The sequence below is a fragment of the Mauremys mutica genome, chromosome 4, assembly GCF_020497125.1.
Source record: "Mauremys mutica isolate MM-2020 ecotype Southern chromosome 4, ASM2049712v1, whole genome shotgun sequence".
NCBI lineage: Eukaryota > Metazoa > Chordata > Testudines > Geoemydidae > Mauremys > Mauremys mutica.
This window is the reverse complement of record NC_059075.1, coordinates 88,473,983-88,486,462: the sequence shown is the minus strand read 5'-3', so window position 1 is coordinate 88,486,462 and position 12,480 is coordinate 88,473,983. Positions and strand designations below refer to the sequence as shown.

The 12,480-nt window shown below is 39.9% G+C and overlaps 1 long non-coding RNA gene across 2 annotated transcripts in view; it reads left to right on the top strand.

Annotated features, from left to right (window-relative positions):
* The first annotated feature begins 1,966 nt into the window (after positions 1-1,966).
* The window catches only part of LOC123370247, a 117,335-nt gene continuing 106,821 nt past the window's right edge, over positions 1,967-12,480 (top strand). For both annotated transcript variants that reach the window (XR_006579324.1, XR_006579325.1), the window contains exon 1: positions 1,967-1,995. This is a non-coding gene — a long non-coding RNA (uncharacterized LOC123370247). The remainder of the gene's footprint in view (positions 1,996-12,480) is intronic.

Sequence of the window (12,480 nt, the reverse complement as noted above, 5' to 3'; positions counted from 1 at the left end):
AAAGAGCTTTATGTGAAACTTTTATTTGGAGAACACACAAGTTTTAGTAGTTTACAGTGGACTGAGAGATCTTGGGGTTTTTTTTACCTTTTAAAGAAATTAGTTTATACAGTGTACTTGTAAGATAATATTTTCTATATAATGCCAACTGCCAACAATGGAATGCAGCATCTTAGGTTGTGTTTACACTACCACTTATATCGGTATAACTTACGGTGCTCAGGGGTGTGAATAGCGCCCCCCCCACACACACACACACACACTGCGCCGTACAGCGGCACCGCTGTTAGCTTTCTAGTGTAGCCATAGCCTTAAAGAGTGGTGGTCAATTGCTTTGTGAAAGATGCATGCTTTAGGACATTAAGCTGTTGCTAGAGCAAATAGATATTTTGTTACAGTTTGTTAATGATTTATCATGTGTAAACTTGTTTCTTTGTATGATGTCTAAAACAATTTTTCACAAACTACTTGTTTTTTAAAAGCAGCAAAGAGTCCTGTGGCACTTTATAGACTAACAGACGTTTTGGAGCATGAGCTTTCGTGAGTGAATACCCACTTCGTCGGATGCATCCGATGAAGTGGGTATTCACCCACGAAAGCTCATGCTCCAAAATGTCTGTTAGTCTATAAAGTGCCACAGGACTCTTTGCTGCTTTTACAGATCCAGACTAACACGGCTACCCCTCTGATACTTGTTTTTTAAACTGTTGAAAGTTTTCCTGAAAACCCATTTAATTTGTCTATGAAACTTAAATAGAATCATGGACATAAGTTTTTCTTTACAAAAATTGAAATTTAAAAATGAATTGCTATAGAGTGGAATGACTTTTATTTTAGTCAATAAATGCTGGGGGTTTCGTATGGGAGAGACAAGGTGGATGAGGGTAATACCTTTTTATTGAATCAGTTTCTGTTTGTGGAAAGGACAGTCTTTTGAGCTTCACAGAGCTCTTTTTCACGTCTGGGGAAAGAAATCAGAGTGTCTAAGCTAAATACAAGTTGGGACAGATTGTTACGGATAATGGGTAATGCATGTTGTAGGCGGTTATTTTAAATAAAGTGGGCAATTGAGGGTTACATTGTGTCCAGTAAAAGAGATTACCTTGTGTCTCCAGTATCCTGGGACCAGCACGGCCACAACAACACTGCAAACATATATTTGTATCAGGGCCGCCCAGAGGATTCAGGGGGCCTGGGGTCTTCGGCGGGGGGCCCCCGCCACCGAAGACCCGGCACTTCGGCGACGGGTCCCGGGGCGGAAGGACCCCCCGCTGCCGAATTGCAGCCGAAGACCCGGAGCGGAAGAAGCTCTGGGGGCCTGGGCCCTGCAAGAGTTTTCCGGGGCCCCCGGAGAGAGTGAAGGACTCCGCTCCAGGGCCCCTGAAAAACTCTTGTGGGGGCCTGGGGCAAATTGCCCCACTTGCCCCTCCCTGGGCGGCCCTGATTTGTATTACCGTAACATCTGGAGGATCAGGGCCCCCTTGTGCTAGGCACTGTACACATGGTACGAGCCTGTCCTTGCCCTGAGGGTTTATCATCTACATTGACAAACCAGATAAAAGATAGGAAAGGAAACAAAGGCTCAGAGTAGGTGAAGTGATTTATCAAATGTCAGACAGAGTCCCAGCCCAGACCTCTGTCCACTAAACCAGGGGTTCCCAAACTGTGGTACATGTACTCTGGGGGTATGTGAGAAAAAGTGTGTAATGGTGGATTTTATTTATTATTTATTGCATTTTCATAATAGGCTACTCAGACAAAGCTTTAAAACTGTCATATAAAATATGGTAGTTAATTTACTTCAAGATGTACCAATGCTGACTAGAGCCCTCACCTACAATCACCATAAAGAGCAGGTTCAGTTGCCCACCAACTGTCCAGTCTAACTGATCTCAGAACTTACGGGTTGTTTTTTTTTTTTTTTTTGCTTGTATAAGTCACACTATAACTACATCTGTATGTAACAGTGAAATATGAACAGATGGCTAAAGACAGGTAGTGTTAAGAACACACAAAGTATCAGTGATGAGAAGGGTATGGGTACGCAGGCAGCTGATGGATCTAGAAGGGGATATGCAATAAGAAAAGTTTGGGAACCTCTGCACTAGACTATCCTGCCTCCCAATAATTTTTCTAAAAATGAAATGTTTCCTTATGATAAATCAGCAGCAGTTTATTTTACTGACTCCATTTTTAACCAGGCAGCTAAAAGTAACATGCCTCTAAGATTTTAAAAATTCACCTTCCTTTGTGTAACAGCTTTATTAATATCAATACAGATCTATGACTAAACTTAGTATTTTTCAACAGGCCGGCTTGTGAGCACATTGGGCCTGATTTTCCAACTTTAAGTGTGTGAGTCCACAGACATCAATGGTGTTATACTAGTGCAAAACTAGTGTGAGAGGTGAATCAGGCATAATGTATGGGAGTTCTGTAAAACTGAGTTTCAGATGATTTCATATACAGTTTTTCTTTATATGCCATGTTAAAATGTGCTTATGTAGTGTCTTATGTTCATATGATTTGATGTATTCATATGCACAAAGAAATATTTAAAAAAGTAAAAATCCCAAGCAAACAAAATGAACCCCCTTATGAAGAATTAAATTAGACAACGTAGTAAGAAATAAACAAATAACACTGGTAAATATACATAGTAGTGTCATGATTGTTTTGCTTTCCAGTTTTAACCAAAGGATGGAATTTTTCAAAAGCACTGAGAGTCAGCACTGGCCTAACTTTGTTCCCAAAACTCCCATTGATTTTAATAGGTGCAGATTTAGGACCAGTTTGAGTGCTTTAAAAAAAATAAACCCAAAAGTTTTTGAATTTATAGTTATGCACTGTTAATCCTGCTTGAATATAAGGAATGTTGTGTAAGTGGAACTGTATTTTTATGGATTTCGTATGAGCTTGAAACTTGGCTCAATTATCAGTTTGGTCTATATGGCTTTTAAAAAAAATCATGTGACTAGAAATGCTCTGACTCATTGTTCACACTGAAAAATGCAAGTTCATATGTTGTAGCTAATTCATGCTTATTAATTTGTACTATAACAAGTTTGTAAATGGGGAGTTCAGCTCCCAAGGCAGCTGGGAGGTGCTGGGCTTAACATTGATGAAGATAATCAGTGCCTTCCATATGGACAGGCTGTCTTCTTCTCTTACAAAAACACTGGAGTAGCTTGTTGTGCTGTGTCTTATCTTCTGTGGTTACAATTAATGAAAGGTTGAGGTGAGATGAGTCTCATGGTATCTAAGACTTCCTTGTCCCTTGTGAACTTGGGTAAGATACCACATGTGCTAGTTGCGTTAATTGATCTCCTAATCATGGCTCCGATCTGGCCAAGTGAGAAACACTTGCTGTAAGTAAAGAGATGCCTAAGAAATTACATAAAATGCCACTATTCCGGCTCCTGAGGATTGTTGAGCCAAAAGGAAGCCCAGCCATGTCCCCAGCAGTTCAGAAAAAAATATCATAGAAGATTTTATGATGGGTCTATACCTCTTGAAGATTTTGGTAGTGCTGTACTTCTGCTGGTTCAGTTTGTTTTACTTTGGATTTTGTTTAATTGATGCAGTGAAGTTTAAATTCAGCAAGGCTTTTCTTCAAAGCCCTTCTGCACATCACCACATCCTGTCAACACTTAAAGGTCTGTGTATTTCTTGCTACCTATGGCACATTGTATCAGAGCTGTGACACCCACAGCTCTTTGGGTCTGTGTTGTTGTTTTCCCTTTGAGCATTCTGTGCATCTAATGTCTTTTTGAGCTGAAAGGTGGAAGCTTTGGGAAGTTTTGAGCAACTTGAAAACAGGAATTAGAATGGAAATAGTCAACTTCAACAATAGCTGTTTTTGGATCTCCACCTATAATTGCATGTATTAATGAAAGAACTTCTTCCAAGTGATATGGTATTGAAAAACTCTTGAATACTGATCCTATGCATAAATATTAATGGCAACATTCTTACCAATAGCCACAAACCAGCATAACTGGGTAACCATACATTCAACAGTCTCTTGCACTTTGATTTCTAATCAGAGGGGTTCTTATTGAACAGAATGCAAAATTATTTTGCTATGGAATAGCTGTTCACCTTGTTCACTTCCAAGATCTAGTTTTTAAATTATGTGCCCTCACTATTATAAGGACATGTAACTTATTTTAAATGTATGTAGGCATGCCAGTGGGAAATAGTAATATTGTTTACATATTGTTAATATTGCACACGGTTTATGCCATGTCTTGTAACTCACTACTGATCTAGTTTGTGTAATTTATAGGGTGGTCTCAACTTTCCACAGTCTTAGTGTGATGGGGTTCCAGGGTGCAACCTGGACTGTGGGACAGCTGAGCCCAGTTGTCTTACCAACCTGAGGTATCCCTCTTGCTCTGTGATGTTGCTGAGCTACAAGCCTCTGACAGGTGCTGCACTTAGACATCCACAGGCAGGGACACACCCAACTGAGTTAAATAAATGCTTCTCCCAGCCACTCATGAGCCAACAATAGAGGCTCGAGTCAATTTCCCCCTCCCCCCAGATCCCCAGTCTTGCACCCCACAACTGTACTATCTTGCACTGGCCAGAAGCCTAACCATGTAAGTTCATTATCCAGTCCACTCCTTCCTCATTGTGGAGAGGACACACACTAGCCTTTGTAAACTGAGTTGACATGTCCTTAGCACTTCAATCAAAACACACTGTTTAGGTAAAATATAAAACAGATTTATTAACTTCAGAAAGATAGATTTATGTGATTATAAGTAGCAAATGTAGAGATCAAAATTGGTTACTTAAGAAATAAAAGTAAATTTGCAGTCTGAGTTCTACAAACTAAACAGGATTTGAATTAAGCAGTATCTTATCCTGACAGATGGTACAGTTCCTCAGTACACAGACTGGGACTCCTTTCCAGTTGAGAACTCCTCCCCAGTTCAAAGTCTTTGTCCTCCCAATGAGTTTTCAGGTGTTGAGTTGTGGGGGGAGAGGCCAAGTCATGATGTCACTTCCTCTCTTCTATAGTTTCTTCCAACTTGCTGGAAAGATCTTTTGATGTGGGGATCAGGTAGTCCCCAGTGGTCAAGCAGTGTCCATTGTCAACGTGTTATCTGTAAGTAGTCTTCTGGGATGGCTGTTGGAATACAAAGATAGCACATACAATCCAACAGGCTATTAATGTTCAATAGGCCAAGACTTTAAAATGATACCTCACAAGGCATACTTTGTACAAAACATATCATGTTCATGTAACTGTGGTGAATATGGGGGTTCCAGGGTGCCACTCTGAGGTACAGAGTGTCACACTTAGTCTATAATGGAAAGAAAGACAAGAATCAAAAGGAAGGTAGTCACTAACAATCTAACGCCTCTGCCTCCCATAAAGCACCTTATATGAAATAAAAGAAAGCCATGGTAAATATTGCAATTAATGGGATATAGATACATGGCACTATGCTTATGCTTAAGATATAATTTAAACCTATTAGTCTGGAGGAGAATGAAGTAAAAACCCCTTATGTGGTCTTTGTATTCTGTCAGATATGATCTGTTCTTAAACTTGTGTAACCCTCAAGCAACAATCCTAGTTGCTAATCACTTTCTTCCTCTTCTTATTTGTAAAATATAATTCCTTTTACTATTTTAAATCTCACCTAATTTTAATAGGGGTATGGTTAAAAAGTATATCACTGTTACAAATGCCAACCCTAATAGTACTCACCCTAAATACCGCGGTGACTTTTTTTTTTTTTTAAATGCCTGCAGTTGGGTGCACACACTCACTACCTCACAGGTCATTACAGGGAAAGATCAACTACTTCCCTACATATGCATTTACAAGCATGGAGCTCTCACTGCAGGCATGTGTGCTCACTTCTGATTCATATTCTCTCTGAATTTGGCCCTGTGCATTTATAAAGGTTAACAATCACAACTTTCTAATGTTAGGAAGTATAATAACCATTTCGCTGCCTGGCTACTGTGGGCTGGATTTGCCAGTTCACTGAGGTGTGGTGCAAAATGGCCTCAGAGCAGCCAGAACCGGCCAGTGGAGAATGTCTCCCTGACAAAGGAGCTCTGCCCAGGTGTAAAGCTGGCAGAGGCAGCTCTACTACCTCCTCTGCACCTTTCCCATCTTCATCTCCACCAAAAGGGGAGGAAAGGGCATTTTGTAGGTGACTCAGGGGAAAGGTGACATAAATTAGGGCTACCCCTGCGGGGCCAAGTAGCCCTGAATCAGGGAAGTGCAATCATCCTCCCTCCTGAGCTCCTCTCCATTTTGTTTGAGCAAAGTATATTTGAACATACACTAGCTGATGATATAGTCTGTGCACACAGATTGCTCTGATGCATTTCATGTTTACTGTAATTGGGTTATATGGGCCCTACTCCCAGCACAGGGCACTGTTCCCTGTTGGCCCATAGACACCACTGTAATAAACAGAACAAATAGGATAAAATTAATTAACGTGTGTGTGTGTGTGTGTGTATTTAATCCTTGGGTTAATGAATGTATATGTCTCCTGAGCAAATACAAGCCTCTGCCTTTTTAATGTATGTTATAGAACCTATAGGGTGAGAATTGCTAGGCTTTTTACATAATGCTGATTACGACTTTGCACCCCACGCTAACATTTAAAAAATGAATAAATAAACTGGGGGCTCTAACCCAGGTCTCCTGCCAGATAATAAAGAGCCCTAACAATGTCACTGGCCTGTTAGAATGTTCTCTTAATGTTTTGTGTAGGTTTACATATTTTTAGGTGCCGTTTGTTGCAAGTGAGTTTTATTGAGCCCGATTCCGCTCTCTAGTGTGTCTTGAAAAATTCCCTGCTGTGTATCTGACGTTAGTTTGGCTATAAAGAGTTGGAGAAATCTGCATTCCACACATACACATTAAGGGCCAATGCTTGTTCTTTTTAACAAGCATGAGTAGATGAGCTTGGCAGAAGGAAGCTCTGCATGGAGTTTCAGGGCTGCACTAGACTGCACCCATATGAGGGATAGCTGGTGGATCAGTGTACTCACTGATATAGTGGAAGTACTGTCTCTGTGCTACATTGTTTGCTGGCTGGATGGGCTAGTGGAATCCTGCCCCAGTTCATATTAAAGGAAGAGGTGGTATTTACACTGAAGTCAATGTTGAAACTGGATGAGTAGACAGAACTTGATTAGGACACTGATGTAACTCTGTGGGAAACACCCCAAATGGCAGCTCTTTCTCTCCATGAAATTTTATGGAAATAGCACCTGGATGTTAGTAAAACAATCTGTTTGAATTCCTGTGTAATATTGTAAGAAATATCTTGCATTCACTATATTGTTTACTCTTCTGTAGCAGTACATCATAGCTCATATACTGCAGCACAAATATGGGTTGATAGGAAATATATTAGCAGTTCCCTAAACAGATTCAGGGTTCAATTCTGCTCTCATTGAAGTAAATGGCAAAATTCCTATTGACATAACAGGGAACAAATTGCTCCTTTTGGGTTCTTCCACTAAGATAAATGGAGTTGTATCCTGGATCCAGGCAACACTAGAGTGTACGTGAGTGGAAAAGATGTACAAAATTTGAATGTGTATGGGTTGGAGATTTGGGTACAGGCCCATCTCATTCAATGCACAAGAGATTGTTGAAATGTACAGTAGCACCCTTTTGAAAACAAATTCTTCAGATGAAATAATTGAGCTGAAAAGTAGGGGTTAAAAGACCTGGCAGCTTTCTGGTTTTACCAATATGCAAAAAATATCAAAAAGCCATTACATTTATTCTCTCTTCTGTCCCACCAAAAGGGTTCGACTTAATATAGTTTTTCCTCCCCCAAATTTTCTGGGTGAAAATTTATAATTTCTTAAGACTCTGCACAACATGTTTAATCTGGAAAGAGACAACTTTAAATGGGCTCATAAATCCCTGAAAATAGCAACTTTACAAGTTAAGCCCTTGCACTAGTTTATCAATATTGTTATAAATGCAGTTCTGTTCCAACTAAATTATGAATAAGGTTATGGCAAGATAGGTCATGAGTGTGCATGTTGGCTTCAATTCAATCAACATAATGGTTTTGCTGAGCAGAGAAGAAAAGTATTGCTTGGACTGATTCCAACAGGATACAAACCACAGAGAAAAACGCTTTGGCCTTGTTGCATAATTTAAGATTGTACACTGAAGAAAGCTATAATTTCATGCTGCTGTGGAAAATAATTTTTTTACACTACATTTTTCTCAAGTTTTAAAAAAAATAAAATCAGAAAACTCTGGTATAATTTAAAGAATGTAGTGTGTTTTCTCCTTAGCAGCCCTCCAAAGAATCTCATAGTGAGGCATAGTGCAGAACCCTTAGAAGCACTCAGATTCAACTTGGGAGTGTGCATCTTGATTTACATGCTACTAAAATAACCATATAAGAGGCCTCTTCCTCCTCTTCTCTTTTCCCACCTATTTGTCTAGAATTGCTGACGTTAAGTTTGTTTAAGTCATGTATAATTTTCAAGATGTTGGACACTGAGTCTGTGTCCTTGGCCAAGTCTGTTACTTCTCTCTCTCTCTCTCTTTTTTTTTTTCCGTATCTGTGAAATGGGGATACCTAATTACGGGGGTCACATTCAATCCTCCTGTAAATGGGTACAAACGCCACTGAAGCCAATGCATTACTCTGTCTTTTATTTGGCTACTCTTGAAAATTGCTCATTAGCTGCAGAATAGGATAGCATGACTGTGCAAGGGTCTTTAATAATGGAGTTTCATCCAGTTGCTTGAAAGCTGAATAAGTCCAACTGTTGTAAAGTACTTTGAAAAATGCTATAGAAGATCAAAATATTATTCATAAGCCAAACTTGCAGGCAGGCTATGACATCCTAATCCTGGAAGTAGTCCCACAGAAGGCAGAGAAAGGCAATACACAGTATGTGACATCTTGGCCTTGTTAAAGTCAATGGAAGTTTTGCTATTGACTTCAATGGAGCCACAATTTCATCCAGTGTGTATAAAATTATCAGAATTTGGCCCTTAACAAGCAGTGTTTAATAATTGCATATGAATTTCTGTATGTGATCCGTCAACTTATTAAAGCAAATTTGGTCCTGAATACACTTGAAGGAAGAGATTCTTCTGAGTAAATATGGATGATTCCATGCTTTATATAATTGTGCAGGAGGCTGGATAAAATATAATTGAGAATGCAAGTCTGAGTTCCCTTGAGCAAAATAATGAATGTTATGCCAAGTAAAGAAAATGGAAACTAAGGCCCTGATCCAGTAAATCATTTAAGTGCTTGCTGAACTTTAAGCACATGAATAGTCTCATTGACTTCAATGGGACTATTGGTACACTCCTGCTCTGCTGGCTTTGGGACAGATTTGCTGCTAGAATGGCCTCTGTTTTGTACATATAAATTGTGCCCACATTTTTTGTGATTGTAATTAATTCTGCTTTGAAATAGTAGTTAGACATCTACCATCCTATGTAATTGTAATCATTTGCAAAAATTCCCTTATGTATATAATCTGTTTTTTTCATATTTCGATGTAAATGTTCACTTGAAGCTATAACAAAGCAGCAAGTCAAGCAAAAGTCTGCACACTGGATTGTAAGCAAATACATTAATATGTCACATTCACAAGACGGATGACTCAAAAAGGTGGGAGGCTTACAAATTTTAAATTTCAGAATGTATACACTGGTGTTAAATCAATGGTAGACTAAATTAAAAGCAGCAAAGAGTCCTGTGGCACCTTATAGACTAACAGACATATTGGAGCATGAGCTTTCGTGGGTGAATACCCACTTCGTCGGGTGCATCACCCACGAAAGCTCATGCTCTAATACGTCTGTTAGTCTATAAGGTGCCACAGGACTCTTTGCTGCTTTTACAGATCCAGACTAACACGGCTACCCCTCTGATACTAGACTAAATTAAGTTAATGATGGGAATATAATTACATGAACTGATACCTTGATTTTTCTCTCAGATTGAAAACTGCAACATCATTAGTGCCAAATTATGATTAGTGGTTACTACAACAGGAAAGCTAGTACAAATTGCTATTGTGTGTGCATTCAATAGAAGGTGATGTTTGGCTTTCATAAGTAATGAATTTAAACAGTGTAAGTTTGTGTGTCCTAGGATTAATGTAAACACTGCATTAATGAGTAACTCAGCAATGTCAGAGTGTTAACAGTTGCTAGAGTGATCACACCATTATCTAAATTAACTGTATTTGCAAAGAACAATATGGTGCAGTTGTAAGAATGCAAAAGCACATGGAGAACCTTCCACTGTAGCTACTAGCTTACCTTAGTCCATCCTGTGCTTTGCTGCACATTGGGCTACTAGCAGTAGGAGAAAAAGTTATTTATGTCTTTAAAAGAGCATGACCAGGGTCCAGCACATCTGGTGCCCTTTCTGCAGGGTGGTTCGAACGATTAGTTTCAAATTTTGTGCATGCTGGTAGTGATGTGTGGAATTTGAATTGACTGCTTATTGTGCATAATCTAATGATTGTACAAATACAAAGTGGATGGGTTTCGAGGGATGGGGGCCTTCTGGCTGGCAGCATTGCAGGATAGGTGGCTAGGGTAAAGGAAGGACTACAGGCAGTCACTGGTGAGTCAGACTTTTTTTAGCTCTTTTACTTTATATTTTAATATACACATGCTTGTGTATCTGCATGGACACTGATTTTTTTTATAAATACCTGTAATTTTGTAGTATACTGTCCATTTATATGATGGTCTACCCCTACAGGCCTCATAACTCCTATGGGTAGAGGCCCTCATCAATAAATAAAGCCAATGCAGAAATAAAACTCTTCAGTGCCCCCTTCTATATTTACACATGCACGTACAGAGTAAATAACTTGACATTAAAAAGGAAATAGTGTCTTTATCCTTTCCCAGAAGTATAGCAGGAAAACACTGTGGTGTATGTTGCTGGGAAGAGCATTCCAGAACTGTCCAGACTCCTGTCTTCTCAAGATTATATTGCGGGATGGTCAGCTGTTCCCATCTTGCTGCTTGTAGCTGCTGATGTTATTTAAGGCTACTCATACTGGATGAAATACACGGATGCAGTGGGCTAGTCGAAAGCTCCCTCCAAACCACTTATACCCGACACTGGGGCAGCTTGGGGCCACCTCTTGTGTGCTGCAAAAGGGGTCTGTGTTCCCAATTTCTCATTGGCAGACAGATGAATAATAGGAAGATATGAAGCTTGCAAAAACATATACTTGAATGGAGTTATACCAATTTACACCAGTTGTGGGATCTGGCCCATGCCATGGATGTGGAGAGCTGAAGTATGAAATGGCAAATGAGCACAAAAGAGTGAACTAAGATAATATGATTTTTCATTGGGCTATTTCTTTCAGAGACATGTAAGCGGAGGTATTGCTACAATGGGTCAGATCAGTGGTCCATCTAGTTCCGTATACTGCCTCAAAGGGTATGTCTGCACAGCAGCTGGGAGCTGTGATTCACATACAAGTAAACAGACCTACACTAACTCTGCTTGAGCTAGTGCACTGAAAATAGCAGTGTCGCCACAGTTGCACGGGCAGTGGCTCCAGCTAGTCACCCAACCACCTACTCTGGCAGTTGAGTGGGTTTGTACTCAGGTGGTTAGCCTGATCCACTGTCTGCGCTACTGTGGCTATATAGCTACTTTTAGCATGCTGGCTCGAACACAGCTAGTACCTGTCTGCCTACCCACGCGAGGGAGCACCCTCCCAGCTGCTGCATAGACATACCCTGGGAGTGGTTGGTGCCAAATACTTCAACAGAAACTTCAAAAATCCCCCAAATGGACTATTATGGAATAATCTGTGCATAGGGACTTTCTTCCCAACCCCAATGCTTGGTTTATGCCTTGAAGTATGATTGATAGCACTTAAGTTGAAGACTTTTTTTTTAAATATTTTTAAAGTTCTCTGAAAAATTTGCCACATATACACTTTGTCTATCATGGTACATTTTCTCAAAAAAGTGCTTATGACATGTTGAAGTGGACCCAAACCAAAACCTTACATCCAAGTTTGGATCAGAGTTTGCAGCTCAAAACTCCCTGACGAGTAAAATCTAAACACCCTGATATTTACTAAATTGAGTTCCAGAGCTGCTGTAGGGCTCATCTGTAACATTCAGGGCTATCACCACCAGCATAAATTTATACCATACAAGGCTTCCCAATTTTCCCTGGGTGTAGTCTGCACTTAACGGATTTCCAGGATGCAATCTGCTATTTCAGATCCAGATTCTTGTACTCTTCAGAAGGGGATGATGAGAACTCCCACTCGTCCATCTAGAGTCAGTGAAATTCTCTGTGCTGGGAAAGTGGGATAATTTGACCTCTATGGACAATGAAAAGAAAGTTTCCAAAGGGATTTGGTGGACTAGTTATACAAAGGAGATAGGACCCACAATTTGGGGAAACCTAGGTTTCAGGTACCGTAATAGATTTTGCTTGTTTGCAAAGT